This window comes from Brienomyrus brachyistius, chromosome 20 (assembly GCF_023856365.1).
Source record: "Brienomyrus brachyistius isolate T26 chromosome 20, BBRACH_0.4, whole genome shotgun sequence".
NCBI classification, from domain to species: domain Eukaryota; kingdom Metazoa; phylum Chordata; class Actinopteri; order Osteoglossiformes; family Mormyridae; genus Brienomyrus; species Brienomyrus brachyistius.
Window position 1 is genome coordinate 18,559,862 of NC_064552.1, and position 22,929 is coordinate 18,582,790.

At 41.8% G+C, this 22,929-nt stretch overlaps 1 long non-coding RNA gene and 3 other non-coding genes across 10 annotated transcripts; all 4 read left to right on the forward strand.

Annotated features, from left to right (window-relative positions):
• Window positions 1-2,890: 2,890 nt before the first annotated feature.
• Window positions 2,891-2,961, forward strand: trnag-gcc (transfer RNA glycine (anticodon GCC)). Its single transcript has one exon. It is a non-coding gene; the product is annotated as a tRNA-Gly (tRNA).
• A 3,647-nt stretch (window positions 2,962-6,608) lies between these two features.
• Window positions 6,609-6,679, forward strand: trnag-gcc (transfer RNA glycine (anticodon GCC)). Its single transcript has one exon. It is a non-coding gene; the product is annotated as a tRNA-Gly (tRNA).
• A 3,648-nt stretch (window positions 6,680-10,327) lies between these two features.
• trnag-gcc (transfer RNA glycine (anticodon GCC)) lies at window positions 10,328-10,398 on the forward strand. The gene has a single exon. It is a non-coding gene; the product is annotated as a tRNA-Gly (tRNA).
• Window positions 10,399-11,146: 748 nt separating this feature from the next.
• Window positions 11,147-19,879, forward strand: LOC125715380 (uncharacterized). Of its 7 annotated transcripts, none has more exons than XR_007384028.1 (10): window positions 11,147-11,396; window positions 11,986-12,103; window positions 12,363-13,042; window positions 13,250-13,321; window positions 13,431-14,070; window positions 14,164-14,280; window positions 15,357-15,425; window positions 15,610-16,652; window positions 16,770-17,928; window positions 18,024-19,879. It is a non-coding gene; the product is annotated as an uncharacterized LOC125715380 (long non-coding RNA). The 7 variants fall into 7 exon arrangements; XR_007384024.1 differs by lacking the exon at window positions 11,147-11,396 and adding an exon at window positions 11,425-11,905; XR_007384026.1 differs by lacking the exons at window positions 11,147-11,396; window positions 11,986-12,103 and adding an exon at window positions 11,426-11,905 and having other exon boundaries at window positions 13,431-13,719; window positions 14,002-14,070.
• The last annotated feature ends 3,050 nt before the right edge of the window (window positions 19,880-22,929 follow it).

Below are 22,929 nucleotides of genomic sequence, written 5' to 3' on the forward strand. Positions count from 1 at the left end.
CCAGTTGCGAATAGCTGTTACAGAAAACCATCCAATCAGAGGGAAGCTTTTTTGCTTCATCTGTGCTGTTCAAATTCCATGAGAGACATGGTACGAATCCACCTTGAGGTATTATAAAATATTAGATATGTGAGTGGAAAGTATTGCAAATACTTAAGCTTCATACCAGATTTATTGGATAAATGCTGCTACTCTGAACATAATAAACTACTACAACAGATTGCCAGAAACTTGCTACAAGTTTACTAATCTTTCCGGGTATTCCCTTGTTTGTCAGTGTGCTTAATTATCTAATAATGTCTTACAAAGGACTGTTGATGTACTGCGTAAATGATCAAAACTCTAAAACCTGAAATTACTAATCTGCAGGATAGTAAGGGTCTTATAATAGTAAACGACATTGATATAGTAAATGAGTTCAATGATAGTTTTGCACGGGTATTCACTGTTGAGGACCTTAGTAATTTACCAGTTATTACCTATCCAGCATTGTCTATAGCTAATATATATATAACTGAAGCAGATGTTTTGCAAAGCCTAGCTAAGCTCAAAATAAATAAATCACAGGGTCCTGATGGCATCTTACCTATAGTGTTAAAAGAGATGAGGGATATTATTTGCCGACCCTTAACTTTACTGTTTCAAAAATCCTTATCTGAAGGTGTGGTACCTTCTGATTGGAAGCACGCCTTCATAACGCCTATTTTCAAAAAAGTAATTTGTCTAACTATAGGCCAATCAGTCTAACTTGTATAACTGGTAAAGTTATGGAGGCTATAATCAAAGAGAAAATGGTAGATTACCTGGACTCCAATAACATTTTGCGGGATAGCCAGCATGGATTTAGGAGAGGTAGATCCTGTTTAACAAATCTGTTGGAGTTTTTTGAGGAAGCTACTCAGGAAGTTGATGATAAGAAGGCCTATGATGTCATCTACTTAGATTTCCAAAAGGCTTTTGATGTTGTCCCCCACAAGAGGCTCCTACTTAAACTCAAAGCGACAGGTATTTTAGGTACCGTAGCGACCTGGATTGATAACTGGTTAACAGATAGGAAACAGCGAGTAGTTATAAGAGGCACAATGTCACAGTGGGCTTGCGTTCATAGTGGGGTACCGCAGGGTTCGATTTTAGGACCACTATTGTTCCTAATTTACATAAATGATATGGATACCAATATATACAGTAAACTGGTGAAATTTGCAGATGACACCAAGGTGGGTGGTGTAGCAGATACTGAATTAGTGGCTCAGCAGCTACAGCGGGATCTTGATTTAATTAGTGACTGGGCCGATACCTGGCAGATGAAATTTAACGTCGATAAATGTAAGGTACTCCATCTAGGGAGCAGAAATATAAAGTACAGGTATTTCATGGGTGTCACTGAAATAAAGGTAGCTGATCATGAGAAAGACCTTGGTGTGTATGTTGATGCTTCCATGTCCCATTCTCGCCAGTGTGGGGAAGCAATAAAAAAGGCCAATAGGATGTTGGGGTATATCTCCAGGTGTGTGGAGTTTAAGTCAAGGGAGGTAATGCTAAGATTATACAATTCCTTGGTGAGACCTCACCTTGAATATTGTGTGCAGGTTTGGTCACCATATCTTAAAAAGGACATTGTGGCCTTAGAAAAGGTGCAGCGTAGGGCCACAAAAATGATTCCTGGTCTTAGAGGAATGTCATACGAGGAACGGTTACTTGAGCTAAATCTGTTCAGTCTCAAGCAAAGGAGACTGAGGGGGGACACGATCCAGGTATATAAGATTCTAACAGGTTTGGATGCTGTTCAACCAAATAGTTACTTCAGCATTAGTTTAAATACACGAACTCGTGGCCATAGGTGGAAATTAGCGGGAGAACATTTCAAGCTGGATTTAAGGAAGCACTTCTTTACGCAGCGTGTAGTCAGAGTATGGAATAGCCTTCCTGATAATGTAGTGCAAGCTGAATCCTTGGGTTCCTTTAAATCAGAGCTAGATAAGATTTTAACGACTCTGAGCTATTAGTTTAGTTCTCCCCAAGCGAGCTTGATGGGCCGAATGGCCTCCTCTCGTTCGTATAGTTCTTATGTTCTTAAAACGACCAAATGTGAGATTTCATTAAATGTGAGATATGTGAAAACATTGAACATTAATTGCAACTGCAAATTTAAAATTAGATTTTATAGTTTATACCAAATGTATTGGATGAATGCCGCTACTTTGAAGATAGCAAATTACTACACTATATTGCCAGTAACTCAGTAGAAGTGTACTGATTTTTCAAGTGTTCCCTTGTTTGTCAAAGTTTGGTTAATTATCATTAATATCCCCCACAAGGATTACGGGGGATCATGTCCATTCGTTATTCCGCGTGTCTTTTTACCACAAGCCATAGCCACATGCCTATGTGTCTATCCGAGCGGCTGGAGCAGACCAAGGGGACGCCCTCCTAGCACCTGGCTGCGGCAGGTGGGTGGCCATTTCCAGAGCGTATGACTGGACCGTGTGTCTGCCTGGCGGATTTTACCAAGTTAGTGATGCTACCTTACTGGTGACACAAAATTTCTTTCATCACCCACACACAGGATCAAATAAGGGTCATGTTAATTCATTATTTAGCACGTGATTACAGCAAACATTGTATGAGAGACAAAAGTCAGCCATTATCTCTCATCAAACAAGTGACATGGCTGCAAGCTGGTGACTCGTTCGGTCTTAACAGAATTTTGTCCCTAGAATAAAAGTTTTTAGAGACTGCGCGTCTTTCGAATATCGGAACAGCGCCACAAGGACGTAGTGGCCAAACATATATTACATCCGTAGTGGTTTAGCGTTGTCGCAGAGAATGAATGGGGATTTTTTTTTTTTTTTTTTAAGGACGGTTTAGCTTAATACGCCCCCTACCGCTTGCATTGGTGGTTCAGTGGTAGAATTCTCGCCTGCCACGCGGGAGGCCCGGGTTCGATTCCCGGCCAATGCAACCCTTTTCCCGTGGAGAAGGAGTCGGTGCTCTCTCCGAATACTTGCACTGCCGTCAAGGCCATCAACACCACCAACCGGTTTAACCCAACCTTCGCTCTTTCATATTTCTGGCCTTGTATCTGTCCCACAGAAAAACAAGCTTCCAGATTCCATTATTCACTTTGCTTCTACTCGCTACGTGTACAATGCCAATAAAGGCAGCCCGTCCTCCTGTCCTCTACATTCTCTACTTGAACTGTTCGACGTGTGTTTAAACACATGATATCGCTGCAGGTTGCATTCAGCATTCTGCTGTACAGACCAAGTACCTAACTAGCGATCGAAGTAAGTTTTATTTAATTAAAAAAAAAAGAGAAAAAAAAGAGTGATATATTGGCCGGGAATCGAACGCGGACCGAGAGAGAGACAGACAGAAAAGCCAGCCAGTTTACTCACGCGAAACTAGCGAATTAGCAGCGAACGATAACGTGGGCCCTTTAAAAAACACCTTACGAGATAACTGTAAATTCATCCCGTACTTTCACATTTATCCCAAGCAATGTATGCGTCTAACCTGTCTCCACAGGGTATATCTTAGAATAAAAGTTTCCAGAGACTGCGAGTCTTTAGAAACTAACGCCACAATTGCGTAGCGCTGCAATGTTGTAGTGGCCAAAAATATATTACATCCGTAGTGCTTTAGCACTACCATAGAGAATGAATGGGAAACGGTTTAGGGCCGTTTAGCTAAACTATTCTCCGCGCGCGGGTTCGGGCCAGTTGCGAATAGCTGTTACAGAAAACCATCCAATCAGAGGGAAGCTTTTTTGCTTCATCTGTGCTGTTCAAATTCCATGAGAGACATGGTACGAATCCACCTTGAGGTATTATAAAATATTAGATATGTGAGTGGAAAGTATTGCAAATACTTAAGCTTCATACCAGATTTATTGGATAAATGCTGCTACTCTGAACATAATAAACTACTACAACAGATTGCCAGAAACTTGCTACAAGTTTACTAATCTTTCCGGGTATTCCCTTGTTTGTCAGTGTGCTTAATTATCTAATAATGTCTTACAAAGGACTGTTGATGTACTGCGTAAATGATCAAAACTCTAAAACCTGAAATTACTAATCTGCAGGATAGTAAGGGTCTTATAATAGTAAACGACATTGATATAGTAAATGAGTTCAATGATAGTTTTGCACGGGTATTCACTGTTGAGGACCTTAGTAATTTACCAGTTATTACCTATCCAGCATTGTCTATAGCTAATATATATATAACTGAAGCAGATGTTTTGCAAAGCCTAGCTAAGCTCAAAATAAATAAATCACAGGGTCCTGATGGCATCTTACCTATAGTGTTAAAAGAGATGAGGGATATTATTTGCCGACCCTTAACTTTACTGTTTCAAAAATCCTTATCTGAAGGTGTGGTACCTTCTGATTGGAAGCACGCCTTCATAACGCCTATTTTCAAAAAAGTAATTTGTCTAACTATAGGCCAATCAGTCTAACTTGTATAACTGGTAAAGTTATGGAGGCTATAATCAAAGAGAAAATGGTAGATTACCTGGACTCCAATAACATTTTGCGGGATAGCCAGCATGGATTTAGGAGAGGTAGATCCTGTTTAACAAATCTGTTGGAGTTTTTTGAGGAAGCTACTCAGGAAGTTGATGATAAGAAGGCCTATGATGTCATCTACTTAGATTTCCAAAAGGCTTTTGATGTTGTCCCCCACAAGAGGCTCCTACTTAAACTCAAAGCGACAGGTATTTTAGGTACCGTAGCGACCTGGATTGATAACTGGTTAACAGATAGGAAACAGCGAGTAGTTATAAGAGGCACAATGTCACAGTGGGCTTGCGTTCATAGTGGGGTACCGCAGGGTTCGATTTTAGGACCACTATTGTTCCTAATTTACATAAATGATATGGATACCAATATATACAGTAAACTGGTGAAATTTGCAGATGACACCAAGGTGGGTGGTGTAGCAGATACTGAATTAGTGGCTCAGCAGCTACAGCGGGATCTTGATTTAATTAGTGACTGGGCCGATACCTGGCAGATGAAATTTAACGTCGATAAATGTAAGGTACTCCATCTAGGGAGCAGAAATATAAAGTACAGGTATTTCATGGGTGTCACTGAAATAAAGGTAGCTGATCATGAGAAAGACCTTGGTGTGTATGTTGATGCTTCCATGTCCCATTCTCGCCAGTGTGGGGAAGCAATAAAAAAGGCCAATAGGATGTTGGGGTATATCTCCAGGTGTGTGGAGTTTAAGTCAAGGGAGGTAATGCTAAGATTATACAATTCCTTGGTGAGACCTCACCTTGAATATTGTGTGCAGGTTTGGTCACCATATCTTAAAAAGGACATTGTGGCCTTAGAAAAGGTGCAGCGTAGGGCCACAAAAATGATTCCTGGTCTTAGAGGAATGTCATACGAGGAACGGTTACTTGAGCTAAATCTGTTCAGTCTCAAGCAAAGGAGACTGAGGGGGGACACGATCCAGGTATATAAGATTCTAACAGGTTTGGATGCTGTTCAACCAAATAGTTACTTCAGCATTAGTTTAAATACACGAACTCGTGGCCATAGGTGGAAATTAGCGGGAGAACATTTCAAGCTGGATTTAAGGAAGCACTTCTTTACGCAGCGTGTAGTCAGAGTATGGAATAGCCTTCCTGATAATGTAGTGCAAGCTGAATCCTTGGGTTCCTTTAAATCAGAGCTAGATAAGATTTTAACGACTCTGAGCTATTAGTTTAGTTCTCCCCAAGCGAGCTTGATGGGCCGAATGGCCTCCTCTCGTTCGTATAGTTCTTATGTTCTTAAAACGACCAAATGTGAGATTTCATTAAATGTGAGATATGTGAAAACATTGAACATTAATTGCAACTGCAAATTTAAAATTAGATTTTATAGTTTATACCAAATGTATTGGATGAATGCCGCTACTTTGAAGATAGCAAATTACTACACTATATTGCCAGTAACTCAGTAGAAGTGTACTGATTTTTCAAGTGTTCCCTTGTTTGTCAAAGTTTGGTTAATTATCATTAATATCCCCCACAAGGATTACGGGGGATCATGTCCATTCGTTATTCCGCGTGTCTTTTTACCACAAGCCATAGCCACATGCCTATGTGTCTATCCGAGCGGCTGGAGCAGACCAAGGGGACGCCCTCCTAGCACCTGGCTGCGGCAGGTGGGTGGCCATTTCCAGAGCGTATGACTGGACCGTGTGTCTGCCTGGCGGATTTTACCAAGTTAGTGATGCTACCTTACTGGTGACACAAAATTTCTTTCATCACCCACACACAGGATCAAATAAGGGTCATGTTAATTCATTATTTAGCACGTGATTACAGCAAACATTGTATGAGAGACAAAAGTCAGCCATTATCTCTCATCAAACAAGTGACATGGCTGCAAGCTGGTGACTCGTTCGGTCTTAACAGAATTTTGTCCCTAGAATAAAAGTTTTTAGAGACTGCGCGTCTTTCGAATATCGGAACAGCGCCACAAGGACGTAGTGGCCAAACATATATTACATCCGTAGTGGTTTAGCGTTGTCGCAGAGAATGAATGGGGATTTTTTTTTTTTTTTTTTAAGGACGGTTTAGCTTAATACGCCCCCTACCGCTTGCATTGGTGGTTCAGTGGTAGAATTCTCGCCTGCCACGCGGGAGGCCCGGGTTCGATTCCCGGCCAATGCAACCCTTTTCCCGTGGAGAAGGAGTCGGTGCTCTCTCCGAATACTTGCACTGCCGTCAAGGCCATCAACACCACCAACCGGTTTAACCCAACCTTCGCTCTTTCATATTTCTGGCCTTGTATCTGTCCCACAGAAAAACAAGCTTCCAGATTCCATTATTCACTTTGCTTCTACTCGCTACGTGTACAATGCCAATAAAGGCAGCCCGTCCTCCTGTCCTCTACATTCTCTACTTGAACTGTTCGACGTGTGTTTAAACACATGATATCGCTGCAGGTTGCATTCAGCATTCTGCTGTACAGACCAAGTACCTAACTAGCGATCGAAGTAAGTTTTATTTAATTAAAAAAAAAAGAGAAAAAAAAGAGTGATATATTGGCCGGGAATCGAACGCGGACCGAGAGAGAGACAGACAGAAAAGCCAGCCAGTTTACTCACGCGAAACTAGCGAATTAGCAGCGAACGATAACGTGGGCCCTTTAAAAAACACCTTACGAGATAACTGTAAATTCATCCCGTACTTTCACATTTATCCCAAGCAATGTATGCGTCTAACCTGTCTCCACAGGGTATATCTTAGAATAAAAGTTTCCAGAGACTGCGAGTCTTTAGAAACTAACGCCACAATTGCGTAGCGCTGCAATGTTGTAGTGGCCAAAAATATATTACATCCGTAGTGCTTTAGCACTACCATAGAGAATGAATGGGAAACGGTTTAGGGCCGTTTAGCTAAACTATTCTCCGCGCGCGGGTTCGGGCCAGTTGCGAATAGCTGTTACAGAAAACCATCCAATCAGAGGGAAGCTTTTTTGCTTCATCTGTGCTGTTCAAATTCCATGAGAGACATGGTACGAATCCACCTTGAGGTATTATAAAATATTAGATATGTGAGTGGAAAGTATTGCAAATACTTAAGCTTCATACCAGATTTATTGGATAAATGCTGCTACTCTGAACATAATAAACTACTACAACAGATTGCCAGAAACTTGCTACAAGTTTACTAATCTTTCCGGGTATTCCCTTGTTTGTCAGTGTGCTTAATTATCTAATAATGTCTTACAAAGGACTGTTGATGTACTGCGTAAATGATCAAAACTCTAAAACCTGAAATTACTAATCTGCAGGATAGTAAGGGTCTTATAATAGTAAACGACATTGATATAGTAAATGAGTTCAATGATAGTTTTGCACGGGTATTCACTGTTGAGGACCTTAGTAATTTACCAGTTATTACCTATCCAGCATTGTCTATAGCTAATATATATATAACTGAAGCAGATGTTTTGCAAAGCCTAGCTAAGCTCAAAATAAATAAATCACAGGGTCCTGATGGCATCTTACCTATAGTGTTAAAAGAGATGAGGGATATTATTTGCCGACCCTTAACTTTACTGTTTCAAAAATCCTTATCTGAAGGTGTGGTACCTTCTGATTGGAAGCACGCCTTCATAACGCCTATTTTCAAAAAAGTAATTTGTCTAACTATAGGCCAATCAGTCTAACTTGTATAACTGGTAAAGTTATGGAGGCTATAATCAAAGAGAAAATGGTAGATTACCTGGACTCCAATAACATTTTGCGGGATAGCCAGCATGGATTTAGGAGAGGTAGATCCTGTTTAACAAATCTGTTGGAGTTTTTTGAGGAAGCTACTCAGGAAGTTGATGATAAGAAGGCCTATGATGTCATCTACTTAGATTTCCAAAAGGCTTTTGATGTTGTCCCCCACAAGAGGCTCCTACTTAAACTCAAAGCGACAGGTATTTTAGGTACCGTAGCGACCTGGATTGATAACTGGTTAACAGATAGGAAACAGCGAGTAGTTATAAGAGGCACAATGTCACAGTGGGCTTGCGTTCATAGTGGGGTACCGCAGGGTTCGATTTTAGGACCACTATTGTTCCTAATTTACATAAATGATATGGATACCAATATATACAGTAAACTGGTGAAATTTGCAGATGACACCAAGGTGGGTGGTGTAGCAGATACTGAATTAGTGGCTCAGCAGCTACAGCGGGATCTTGATTTAATTAGTGACTGGGCCGATACCTGGCAGATGAAATTTAACGTCGATAAATGTAAGGTACTCCATCTAGGGAGCAGAAATATAAAGTACAGGTATTTCATGGGTGTCACTGAAATAAAGGTAGCTGATCATGAGAAAGACCTTGGTGTGTATGTTGATGCTTCCATGTCCCATTCTCGCCAGTGTGGGGAAGCAATAAAAAAGGCCAATAGGATGTTGGGGTATATCTCCAGGTGTGTGGAGTTTAAGTCAAGGGAGGTAATGCTAAGATTATACAATTCCTTGGTGAGACCTCACCTTGAATATTGTGTGCAGGTTTGGTCACCATATCTTAAAAAGGACATTGTGGCCTTAGAAAAGGTGCAGCGTAGGGCCACAAAAATGATTCCTGGTCTTAGAGGAATGTCATACGAGGAACGGTTACTTGAGCTAAATCTGTTCAGTCTCAAGCAAAGGAGACTGAGGGGGGACACGATCCAGGTATATAAGATTCTAACAGGTTTGGATGCTGTTCAACCAAATAGTTACTTCAGCATTAGTTTAAATACACGAACTCGTGGCCATAGGTGGAAATTAGCGGGAGAACATTTCAAGCTGGATTTAAGGAAGCACTTCTTTACGCAGCGTGTAGTCAGAGTATGGAATAGCCTTCCTGATAATGTAGTGCAAGCTGAATCCTTGGGTTCCTTTAAATCAGAGCTAGATAAGATTTTAACGACTCTGAGCTATTAGTTTAGTTCTCCCCAAGCGAGCTTGATGGGCCGAATGGCCTCCTCTCGTTCGTATAGTTCTTATGTTCTTAAAACGACCAAATGTGAGATTTCATTAAATGTGAGATATGTGAAAACATTGAACATTAATTGCAACTGCAAATTTAAAATTAGATTTTATAGTTTATACCAAATGTATTGGATGAATGCCGCTACTTTGAAGATAGCAAATTACTACACTATATTGCCAGTAACTCAGTAGAAGTGTACTGATTTTTCAAGTGTTCCCTTGTTTGTCAAAGTTTGGTTAATTATCATTAATATCCCCCACAAGGATTACGGGGGATCATGTCCATTCGTTATTCCGCGTGTCTTTTTACCACAAGCCATAGCCACATGCCTATGTGTCTATCCGAGCGGCTGGAGCAGACCAAGGGGACGCCCTCCTAGCACCTGGCTGCGGCAGGTGGGTGGCCATTTCCAGAGCGTATGACTGGACCGTGTGTCTGCCTGGCGGATTTTACCAAGTTAGTGATGCTACCTTACTGGTGACACAAAATTTCTTTCATCACCCACACACAGGATCAAATAAGGGTCATGTTAATTCATTATTTAGCACGTGATTACAGCAAACATTGTATGAGAGACAAAAGTCAGCCATTATCTCTCATCAAACAAGTGACATGGCTGCAAGCTGGTGACTCGTTCGGTCTTAACAGAATTTTGTCCCTAGAATAAAAGTTTTTAGAGACTGCGCGTCTTTCGAATATCGGAACAGCGCCACAAGGACGTAGTGGCCAAACATATATTACATCCGTAGTGGTTTAGCGTTGTCGCAGAGAATGAATGGGGATTTTTTTTTTTTTTTTTTTAAGGACGGTTTAGCTTAATACGCCCCCTACCGCTTGCATTGGTGGTTCAGTGGTAGAATTCTCGCCTGCCACGCGGGAGGCCCGGGTTCGATTCCCGGCCAATGCAACCCTTTTCCCGTGGAGAAGGAGTCGGTGCTCTCTCCGAATACTTGCACTGCCGTCAAGGCCATCAACACCACCAACCGGTTTAACCCAACCTTCGCTCTTTCATATTTCTGGCCTTGTATCTGTCCCACAGAAAAACAAGCTTCCAGATTCCATTATTCACTTTGCTTCTACTCGCTACGTGTACAATGCCAATAAAGGCAGCCCGTCCTCCTGTCCTCTACATTCTCTACTTGAACTGTTCGACGTGTGTTTAAACACATGATATCGCTGCAGGTTGCATTCAGCATTCTGCTGTACAGACCAAGTACCTAACTAGCGATCGAAGTAAGTTTTATTTAATTAAAAAAAAAAGAGAAAAAAAAGAGTGATATATTGGCCGGGAATCGAACGCGGACCGAGAGAGAGACAGACAGAAAAGCCAGCCAGTTTACTCACGCGAAACTAGCGAATTAGCAGCGAACGATAACGTGGGCCCTTTAAAAAACACCTTACGAGATAACTGTAAATTCATCCCGTACTTTCACATTTATCCCAAGCAATGTATGCGTCTAACCTGTCTCCACAGGGTATATCTTAGAATAAAAGTTTCCAGAGACTGCGAGTCTTTAGAAACTAACGCCACAATTGCGTAGCGCTGCAATGTTGTAGTGGCCAAAAATATATTACATCCGTAGTGCTTTAGCACTACCATAGAGAATGAATGGGAAACGGTTTAGGGCCGTTTAGCTAAACTATTCTCCGCGCGCGGGTTCGGGCCAAGAAGGTCCCTAAACAGTTTCCCATTTATTCTCAATGGTAGTGCTAAACCATTACGGATGTAATATATTTTTGGCCACTATGACCTTGTGGCGTTGTTCCGATATTTCAAAGATACGCAGTTTATTAAAAAGTTATTCTAGAGACAAATTTCTGCAGAGACGATTTGAGGCATCAACGTCTCGCTTCGGTTGTTTATAGTTAGTGTTCTACAGGGTAAATTTACAGTTATGTCGCCAGGTGATTTCATAACAGCTTTTATGGGAACATTATCGCTCACAACTATTTCACTTATTTGATGATATTTGACAATATGTGTGGGGTTTTTTATGTCGTTATATGGTAAAATCTTGTCAGCGCGTTACTAGTATTGACAGTAATTTTGTGTCACCAATTGGCTAGCATCGCTCACTTGGAAAGTGGCTGACGCAGGGCTTGTGGCATGCCCTATATGTCTGTAACTGTTACACTTGATTTGTGTTATTTATATTTTATTTTTGTTTACATAATTTAATTAGGTCAATTTGTTTTCGGAATATCAAGGAACTCAGTTTCAATATTTGTTGCACCCGAAACCGTTTCGTTTGCGTTCTCTCTTCTTACGGACGCAAAGGGAGAAGGAAAAGTGAAAAGGAGGGGGAGTAGCCAGCTAAAGGCAGAAAAAGAGTATTATTTAATTTTTGACCTTTCTGAGACTGATATTCTCTTTAAGAGGACTCATTCCCTCTCGGTTGTGTGCAGCCAGCGAGGTATGTTTGAATTTATTCATGTTTTAGTTGTTTGCTGTATTTTAAGTTTTCAGTATATGTTCGCTGTTGTATGTGAATAGTTCGACGGTGGATATACGAAAGGAGAATCTGTCGATGCTGTTTAAAGACGACGAAAGATTGTAAAAGAATAAATCCTTCAGTAACCAGAAGAACCAAGGTGTCGCGTGTTTACTGGAGGTAATGAAAATGTCTATGGCTTGTAGTAAAATGACACGCAGAATAATGAATTGACATGATCGTTTTTATATTGTGTGTGTATGGTTTTAATCATGAGCGTAGCCGCCATTAGATCTGAGGGGAACTATTTGTTTGAAGTTCAGAGATCAGAGAAGATGTACAGCAGATTATAAATATCAGCATTTGTTTCATGATAATTTTTTTACGGTACCTTCTTAAAATAAACCTAAAAATCTGTTCTGTTTTTCGTTTATGGTAGGTCAAGATGCACAAGAAAGTGGTGTTCACAGGGAAAATCCGTGTTGTGTTCTGCAAGGGACTACTCGGGTTTCTCCTGCAGGAGCCATCTGAAGAAGCCAGACGGATTAAGGATAACCCCACTCTGCAGGACAAGTCTGTACCCATGAGGGAGGACCTTGTGCAGCAGAGTGCTCTGGCTGTGGTCCATCAGAGAGGAGGGGATGCCTCAGACTGGAAGGAGGTGTTGGGGGATTACATCCTGCAGTTTGGAAAGTGTAAAGGTGAACTCTTTCAGGTGGCTTTTGGAGAATGATGTCGGGTACACTATGTACCTTATCACGAACCTCTAGATGGAGGGAGCTGAGCAGCATAGCAAGGACAGCCTACTGTCACTTGTGAATTATGCTCTCAATTTTGCAGCGATCCAGTCTCTTCTTGCTTATGAGGCTAGTGGCATGAGTGTTGGGCCAGCATCATCAGAAGATGATCAGCTGGTTGGCATTTGCTCCCAGGCCAAGAGCACCTGGAAGGAGATATGGGATAGCAGGGCTGATGGTTACGCAGACTTCATCATAGGGAAGAGATGCATCCCAGGGTCACGAATGTACAAGCTGCAGCAGTATCTGCAGAAGAGGCAGCAATCTGCTACTGCTCCTACACCTGGAGTGCATGCCTCAAGGATCCCAGATAATCCCATGGGTAAGCTATTTTATTCAGATTTTTATTCACCTTTTTATATGAAATGCAAGTTTAGCATTTCTGTAGGCACAGAAATAGTGTTTTAAATTTTCCTTGTATTCATCCATGTTAAAATATACATGACATATGACAAATGCTTATACTTCATCCTTAACTGGGTAAACTAATCCTTGTTTTTGTACACTCCAATTCTTCTGTGCACCACAGTGATGGATGAGGATGAAGACTTGGAGAGGGCGATGTTGAGTATAACATCATCTAAACTACAAGTGCAGAGCTGTAAGTACACAGTTACTACACTAACCAAATGTGAAAATTGATGATGGCTCTATCTGGTTTGTATCTGATGTCTCCCATATTTCTTTTCTCTGTGTTTGTGTGTAACCAGTTGCTGTACCAGCAGCAGCAACAGTAGCAGCAGCTGCCATACCCGGAGTGTCATCTGAAGCAAAGACAGGTTTTCAAATAAAATGTTTCAGCACTGGAGTGCAGTTCTTTCACGTGACGAATTTCTCTCCAAAACTGAACTTTGACTTTAACTGCTGTATTGACTGTCTTCTGGCCATGTTCTGGCCATGTTCCTCTAACAATATGGTTGTGTGCTGGTGTTATACTAACTGTCCTAAGGACTATGAAATGATGCCTACCATGATGAACTGAGGCCAACCACAATGAGGGTAAATATGCACTTTTCCTCTCAATACATATTGGACAAACTAAGCAGAGTTGGATACTAACGCATGAATGCATGCTTGTTCATTGGGTCATATTGCTCCTCCTGCTTAGACTAGCACGTAGTGATTAGGATAGCAAGTTTATTTGGTGTGTCTGTGGAAATGAGCTGTTTTAAATTTGTGAAGCTATGGGAAGTGGCAGAAGTAACAGTATAGCTGTTGGAGTTCCTACTAACACCATTAGTAAAATTATAAATTCTCAAATGACCATTTTGTCTGTTGTAGTTCCACCTGTGGCACTGTCCAAACCGCCTCCTGATATAACTGCTGAACTGCACGCATTACCAATTGATGGTAAAAAATTGTGCAATCCTATTCATTTAATCAAATGCTATGTTAATTTTATTTACATAAAAATAATCATTTGGTTGATTCACTTTCTGGCAGCTCCAGCCTCACTAAGTGTGCAGAGAAAGACACCTGTGCCCCTTCCACCTGAGCTGGTGTTCCTCCTGAAGGAGACAGCAGGTCCCACAACGGCAGAGACGCCCCAGTCAGCTCCAGGTATGTTTTCATTTTAATGTAGGGCTAATGTTGAATTGCACATAAGGTAAGACGAGACAAGAAAACCTTTATTAATCGCACAGTTGGGAAATCTGCATTGTTACAGCACCAGACAGAGGAGTAATAAAAAAAAGAAATAAGGGACTATACAATATAAAGAAAACCTATACAATGTACAAAAGAGGAATATATATGTGACAATGTATATTAAAAGTGCACATCTTCAGATGCCTAGTAATTATATGCTTAATGCATATATATTGAAATAATATATGTTTCATGGGTATATTATTTAACTCACTATAATTTTCATAACCACCTCACATATTGTCATGTTTATGTTGTGGTTTTTCCTTCCCCGCCAAACAGAAGTCAGAAGCCGCTTGTGTAGATCCAGATTCAGTCTTTATTGCAACAATGAAGTTACAACCAAGCCCAGACACTTAGAGTGTGTCAAATACTATTTTACACCAATTTTTATACAAGTTCTTATCATTTAACAATATCTCATCACTTAAGCATCATCATTCCTTCAGCCATTCACAATCATTGTTTTTTCCCTTGATCCACACCCCTAGGTGATAAGTTTGTCCATCATTTCTTTTACCGTTTGGTCTCTCGGCTGAACATAATAGGTGATGTGACGATCTCCACTTGGTTTTTTAAAAATGCTCAGCCGTGAACTTCTGGTGAACTCGGGCGAATCCCTTCCTTCAGTAGTAAACCTTGGCAGCTTCAGCCTGTTGCACATTGTCTAACTAGAAAGTTGATAATATATTTGTCCTTTGACATAGTGATAAAATATACTCTAATAAAAGTGGATATTCATAGATTCAGGACTAACATAAAGTAGCTAACAGAAACTCAGACTAACAAAAGGTGCAAATACATACTCAGTTGATTACATTGTGTTGATTACATTATAATGTTTACATTGTAATGATTACATCATGGATATTTGGCATACTTTTTAATAAAATCATAATACTTGTATTGTACGTTATATAGTGCTAAATAATATTCCATACTTATAGCCTATACAGATGCGTAACAGAATGACTGCACTCCTTTTTCAGGACCCAGCATAGGTGCTACTTGCACCTCTGCACCCAAAATACTTACTTTTGAGGACAGTGGTGAAGATGGTAAGAATGTACGGCATGTAGACAACCCCTACATTTTGGGACCTCCTGACACTAAGATCTTGTCTTAGCTCTACTGTAATAATTTTCTCTTTAGTTAATTTGGAAAAAACTTTATTTAATGTATAATAATTATAATGGCAGTAAATCATATTTTGTCCTATCTATCTTCCTTTTTAAATCCTAGTTCCCTCAGCCCAGCCACCTGTTCTTGTTTCCCTGTCTGGGCATGCACATGATATGAGCAACTGGAGCTGTTCTCAACATCAGAAGCTACACAGAGCTTCAGGATCACGGGCTGTGGCCTGGGTTGCGCCCATTGCGTAACACAGGGATCACAATTTCATTGTGGCGTCTTCCTCCACAACCTGAGCTCATTGATACCGTTGCGGACCTCCCATCTCCCAACTTCTTCTAGCTGCACCCATTTTTCACTTGGAAGCCCAAGAGCATCCTCATGGTCAGGTTGAGGAACAACTACAGCCTACCATGTCTCCATGGCTGTCCTCATCCGCAGATAGTTTCTGCTGGTGTGGGCAGGCCTCGGGTGGTTGTTGGCACTGGTGGACAGTATTATATCTTGTCCTTACGACTGTCCTGCAAAGCCTGTCGGAGAAACTGGTTTGCTGACAGTCCACAATGGCTGGAGAAGCTGCCCAAACGGTTTACAAACATTCTGCCTGCATTCCTGACTTATAAGAAGGCCATCTGCAAGTCTGTGATGGACGAGCTGAGGCGGACAGGAAAGTCACCAACAGATATGGCAAACCTGGTGAGCGAGCTCACCTGGCATAACTGCATGCAATAGAGAGTGTCAGGGATGCTGAGGCTGGTGTATATGGGCAGAGGACTATTGGGTAGTTCCTGAGGAAGGAAAATATGCCACATCCATTTGGGCCATATGAAAATCCAGATGGCTGGGGTGGAGTTTGTGTCCGGTTTCTACCTGACTGACTGCCTGCTAGAGGAGTTCAGACGTCAAGAGCCAGCCATATCCAAACTGCAAACTGTCCAGGGTACTTTTGGCCAAGTCTGACCATACGGGGACGGTTGCTCAAAAAGTAACACTGGCATCTGGGGTCATGTCCAGTTATGCCATTATGAACGAAAATTGGATGTTTCCTGGGTGATGGTTCAGTCTGAGAGGTCCTTGGCGCCAATGTACCAGGGATTGGCCAAGTGGTACAGTGATGCTGGAGTGGAAAATGCAGGCTACCACTGGGTGGACAGGTAAGAGCAGCCGTTTTTCTCATTTCACTGTCATTCAGCCTTGCCAAAATGATGTCTAAATGAACAAAATCACTTTCTTTGTTTAAATTGTTCTAAATCTTGGTGCCTTGCATTTAGGGAATGCTGTGCTCCATTTAAGATCCCGGACTGCAGTCCAAGTGCACATCTACACTGGGATGCATGGAAGAGTACCCTTTCCATTATTGCTGGGGCCACTTCTGGGCCACTGGTGAATACTTGTGCCTCACGGTCATATTACAATTCCAACATCATTGTGAAGCTGGACTTGTTTCGCTCCCTGAGGCGTTTTTCACTGGAGTGCACCTCTAAGCATCAACCTCTATTTAGCACTTTCTGTCAGCTCCTCTGCTGCCTTCTCTGTGGTGGATCAAGAGAACCAAAAGAAACTGCAGGACGCCTACGAGTTCTATGGTATCAGTCCTGCCAATCCCACAAAACAACACATACGGGAGCACTGCAGGACCAAAATATCACAACCCACAGAGCTGCTGGACAGAGTAGAGAAAGTTTTGAAGCATTTTCACCTGGCCACGGACCCCAACAACGTCCTACTCTTCAAGCCAACTATGCTGAAGACGTGGTGCATTCAGAGTGTGCACATCCTCCGCGGTTGCCTCAGTGATCCCGAATTCTCTGAGGGCATAATGTACAGATATGCTGGAACTCTTCAGTTGAACTCTGTACCTGGTAAAGTGGCCAAAGTCCCCATCTGGATCCCTGTCAGGGGTACCTCACAACAGGAGGGGTACCACTTCTACCAGGCCCAGTGGATCACCGGGACTCATGTCTCCACTGAATTGTTCCAGGCCCAAGGCATGACAGGGGTGGCACGGTGGAACTACCAACGGCTGGTGGACCTTAAGCAACCAGGTGTCATCCTCCCTGCTGTCTTCGATCCAGTTTTAATGGCTTGAGTTGAACTCTGCCTCCCAGAGTGTCACTGGGCAGAAGAAGTACCCCGTACTTCATCTCTCTGATAAAGACACTGGAGAGAACTTTGGCCTACAGTACAGAGAACTAGGCTGCCAGCCAGTTCCTCTGGATTGGGACAAACACAGAACCCAAAAGAGAGATGAACCAGCTGCTCCTGTGCCTCCATCCCCTGTGCAGACACCTGCTCCTGCCCAAGCTTCAAACCCGGCATCCTCGGCATCCCCTGGACCAGCACCATCCATCAGCCATCCACTTTCTGCTGCTGTGCTGCTGAAGCAGGAGATGCTGTCTGAAGATAACCAGGAACCTCCAGCAGCAATGGGTATGCTAACATTTTTTGGGCATACATTTTTGTGTTATATTGTAATGTAATAGCATGATCAATTGAGGAACTATTATTGCTTTATTGTATTGCAGAACCCTCACATGCCCTGCCCCTGCCTCTGAGATCCTCACCAAGGAGTGCCCGCACTGGACCCATAAAGACGGGTGGATGCGTTATTGTATTGGACCACACACGCTGGACACCACCCATGAAAGAAGCCATTGGCTGCTTGCTGCAGAAAGTACCATGGGCAGAAGGACATTCTGAAGCTTGTGGATCAAGAATATGCAAACATGGTCCATCAGTCTGCCGCAGATCCCAACAGCTTGCTGCACCCCACAACCAGGCTACATATATCCCGCTATGTGAAGCACCTGGCAAAACTTCTTAACACTAGTTCTTGTTTGAACACAAGCCAGGAAAAACTTTGAGACCCAGCAGCTATGGCACTCTAACAGAGGGGAGCAGGACAGCTAGTGTTCCTGTGGTCACCATGGAGCCGGCTATTGTCAACTCACATGCACCTGCCATGTCCACACCTCTGACAAAAGACTCCATTGAGAGAACTGTGGAGGGCATCTTGGACAAGCAGCAGCGGTTTCAGCAACACCAGCCGGAGCAGAAGAGAAAGCAGACAAAGACCTGTCTTGCCTGTGGACAGCCCAAGTCTCGATATGAGACTGATGGATCCTCCATCCACTTTTTCTATCAACAAGGGCCTGTGCGCTATTTCTCTTGCTCAAAGAAGGTGTATCAAAGTTATGCTGTTGAGGGTCTCTCTAACTGAAGTATTGCTTTGGATGTTTATATGATTAAATGTTTGCTAAACTTCTAAATAGATGGAAATATTAAAATGTGCAGATATGTTCATAATAAATTGTATGCACATATTTTGGAATATTTTGTTTTACACATGTACAATGTGCTCTTATTTAGTCATTTAGAGCACATAGATACATGTATATTTGTGTATGTTTGTTATTTTAACCGAATGCTGGCTTTAAATGTTCCATATTATTTCGATAAAGCCTCCTTTGGAGTACAGTCCATGCTTTCACGTTTGCGTAAAACACTAAGATACATAAAAAATGCTACATATTTGTATAGAGGCACTTTCATCTTCAAGATCTTCCTGTGTGATATATTTTGTTATAAATGTGACTGTTTTATGTTATACTGATGTGATTAAGATTGTTACACTGACCTTGATGCATGGCTGAAAATCTGTCATGTTCTACTTGCACTGTTAACAGGCACTCTTTGTATCCATATTATATACATACCATCTTCTGGGACCCTGCCCCCCATAGCTGACCCAGCCCTCTGCTCAGCATTGCTGCTCTCACCCAGGCCAGCGTCACACACATGCCCCCTTTTTATCAGGTTTTCTTGTTTTTAACGGGAAGTTTATCCTTGTTAATAAGTGATTGGTTTTCATCTTCATTTAGTCATTGTAAGCAGTTACTTTTGAATGCTGGCCTTATGTTTTCCATTGCAATATGTCCTTTAGATCCATTTATGATAAAACTGCATCATATGGCTCAAACCGTGCAGTGTCGGGTATCAGCGACATAAAAACATTGCAGAAACTCCAGTACAGAATGCGGTCGACAAAAATGTGCTCTCCCCACTTGCCTCTTTCTCTCCACTACAGGTGGTTTCTTTTACAACCTAATGCCGAGACCCATACACTCACGTGACTTTCACACCATCGGTAAAACCAAAATAAATGCCCAAGTGCAATATATATATGGCCGTTACATCCTAGCCCCTAATTACCGTACTGTAATAATTACAACAGATCACACACAAATGTCCATAAAATATTACCACAGAATAATAATCTTCTTGCGAAGACAAGTCTGAGCCAGAGGTTCAAGCACATAACCCATTTGGGTGATCTTTATCACCATCCTCTGTCAAATAAATAAATTGTCAGTCACCCTCACACTGTCTGGTGTAAGTTCCTTTTCAGGTTTCCACCGGTTGCAGAAGACAGTCCTTAGTTATTAGCCTGTCAAGACAATTAGTCTTAGTCTTGATAAGTAGCTTTCGAACTAAACCTCTTCTATCTGAAAAGTTTGGATAATCCTACCCATAACCCAGGAATTACGGGGTGCTTTATCATCCACAATAAGAACAATGTCCCCCACCGTAAAGTTGCGCTTTGTGCTGGACCTGCATTTCTGCCGTTCCTGCAACTGTGGTAGGTACTCCCGAACCCACTGCTTCCAGAACAGGTCGGACATATACTGAACTTGCTTCCAGCGATGGCAAACATAGAGATCTTTCTGAAATCCCCCTGGTGGTAAACATGGGGACGTCTTCAGCAACAGCAAATGATTGGGGTCAATGCTTCCAAATCATTAGGATCAGCAGTCATCTTTGTGAGTGGACGACCATTAATCATCGATTCTGTTTCACAAAGAACAGTGTGACAACCCTCTTCATCAAGATTCTGCGACCTCAGGGTAGAGTTAAGGACCTTATGCACTGACCTTATCAATCTTTCCCAAACACCTCCATGGTGAGAACCTGCTGGGGGATTAAAGGCCCATCGATGTTTTTTTTGCAGCAGCAAATCATTAATGCGAGCATGATTCCAACATTCAATAGCCTGTCTCAACTCATTCTCCACTCCAACAAAGTTTGTTCTATTGTCTGAGCGCAGTTCCAGAACTTGACCACGTCTTGCTATAAAACGTCGTAATGCATTGATAAAAGAGTCTGTATCTAAAGAAGAGGCTACTTCAATATGGGCAGCTCATATAGTCAAACAAGTAAATATTACTCCATATCTTTTCACTGTGCTACTTCGACTCTTAACTTCAAAGGGTCCAAAGTAGTCCACTCCAACCCTAGTAAAAGGAGTTTCCTCTGTACAGACACGACCCACAGGTAAATATGCCATCAGTTGACAACCTGGAGCTGCTTGCAACCTGCGACAGACGACAAGTCCACAAAACCCTTCGTATAGCTGTAGAAGCACCAGGAATCCAATACCTCTGACGTAATCTTGACAACATATAGTTATGTCCACTATGGCCCACTTCTTGATGAATGTGTCTGAGGAGAACATCAGCAATATGAAAATCTTTCGGTACTATGATGGGATGCTCTCAATCTCCCATCATCATGAGTCAACTCCTCTGCAGGAACTTGCTCTGCAAATCCTTTACAGTCCATGTCATTCATAAACCCTATGTACTGTTGTTGAAATAACAAATCCTTCTTGAATCTCCTTTGTAGATTTAGTGCACGCTATTCTGCAACCTTTCTGTTGTTTGGCATGTTGACTTCCTGTTCTTTTAAAGGCAATGCAATCTGATAATGACCATTCACAAGTTTAGCAGAATCTCTGACCAGTTTCATAAACATTTGATCCTCTCTTCACGTCAGGTTGTTCATCTTGGCTACACTCCGGGAAATCTGTCTTAAACTGCTGATGCCAAAGTTCATCAAGATTCAAAACAGAAATTCTATTAACTGCTGCGGCGTCATATTCTTGATCACCATTTCCTCCCAAAGGTCCATTAACAGTCCATCCAAGCATAGTCTTGGTGGCATAAGGTCCACCATCAACACTACGGATCACTTCCGGAGGTTCCAGGGCCTTTTGCACATTTGTACCTATTAGCAGATCAATTCCTGCATCAATATTCATGGTAAAACATCATGGCTTAAATAAGACCATCTGTCAAGATTCCTCTGATGTGGAATGTTACTTTCATTAACAGGCATGCTCTTTTCTCTGTGAGACCTTTTCGTGAGCTGAAGACATGACTCCAATGTGTGTCCATCTCCACAAAACAAACAGACCTTCACAGGTGGAACATTATTTAATGCCCGTTCCTGCCTTCCACAGTATTCACAGATATGGCAAAACTACTTTTCTTGGGTCTGGATGCAGGTTTTAAATTTGTTTGGTTCACACCTTTACTTAAGAATGGTAAAGTGTCCTGAATATTACCAAAAATAGGATCTGTTACAATTTTGACTTGCCTTTCAATACTACGGCTACAGTTCTCCAACGGTCTATCAGCTTATAGGGTAACTTCTTCACAATTGTAAGCATGTTAGCAGGCATATCCAGGTCATACATATACTGCACCTCATTCATCACATTACAGAAACCCCTGAGGAAAAAATGATAATCGTGTAATGCCTTTATATCCTCAGACTTAATTGGAGTCCATGACAAGGCTTTCTCCATATAGGCTGATGCAATTCGTTGCTCATTACCAAAATGTTCTTGTAACAAGGCTTTTGCTAGTATATCGCCCTTCTCTGGATCAGCATGCGAACAACTTCTTACAAGTTCTCTTGAGCGCCTTCTGGTGAATTGCTCAAGGAAATACAGACAATCGCTGTAGCTATCAGACTTACTTTCAACACCGTTTTCAAAGGCCCTGATAAAAGGTGTAATATTAGATGCATTTTACGATCCTTTTGAAGCCTTTCAATTTTACATGCCAATGCTTTTCCATTGAGTTTTGTTTTTCGTTTTGTAATCGCTGCATCGGATGCATTATTTTCGTTAGATTTAGCTGTTTCACTCATATTGCCTTGTAGTTCGACAGTCCAAACATTTGTCGAATAATAACAAGCTCAATAAACTTAGTTTCGTCAACAGGCTTATTCACGTTCAACACACTTCATTAAACGTCCAACACCAGAAACAGTTCGTCATCCAACTCAGCGGACTTTCAGCATGTTACACTCTCCACAAACCATCAATACTGTGCTCCATCCAATAATACACAGCAGGAATCACAGTGGAACTTCACATGCCTACCAGTGTGGCGCTGACGTCATTGTTTGAAATAACTCGTACATGTGGCCGAAATAGTGTGAGTTTCCGATAATTCCAAGTCTCGTCTTCGGCCGTATATCGGCTTAATCCACAAGAAAAACGTGCAAAAACAGCTCTGCTTTCTCCGGACAACAGCACCTTTTTTGACAAAATGTTGGCTTCTAACTTACCAACGAGGCTAAGTG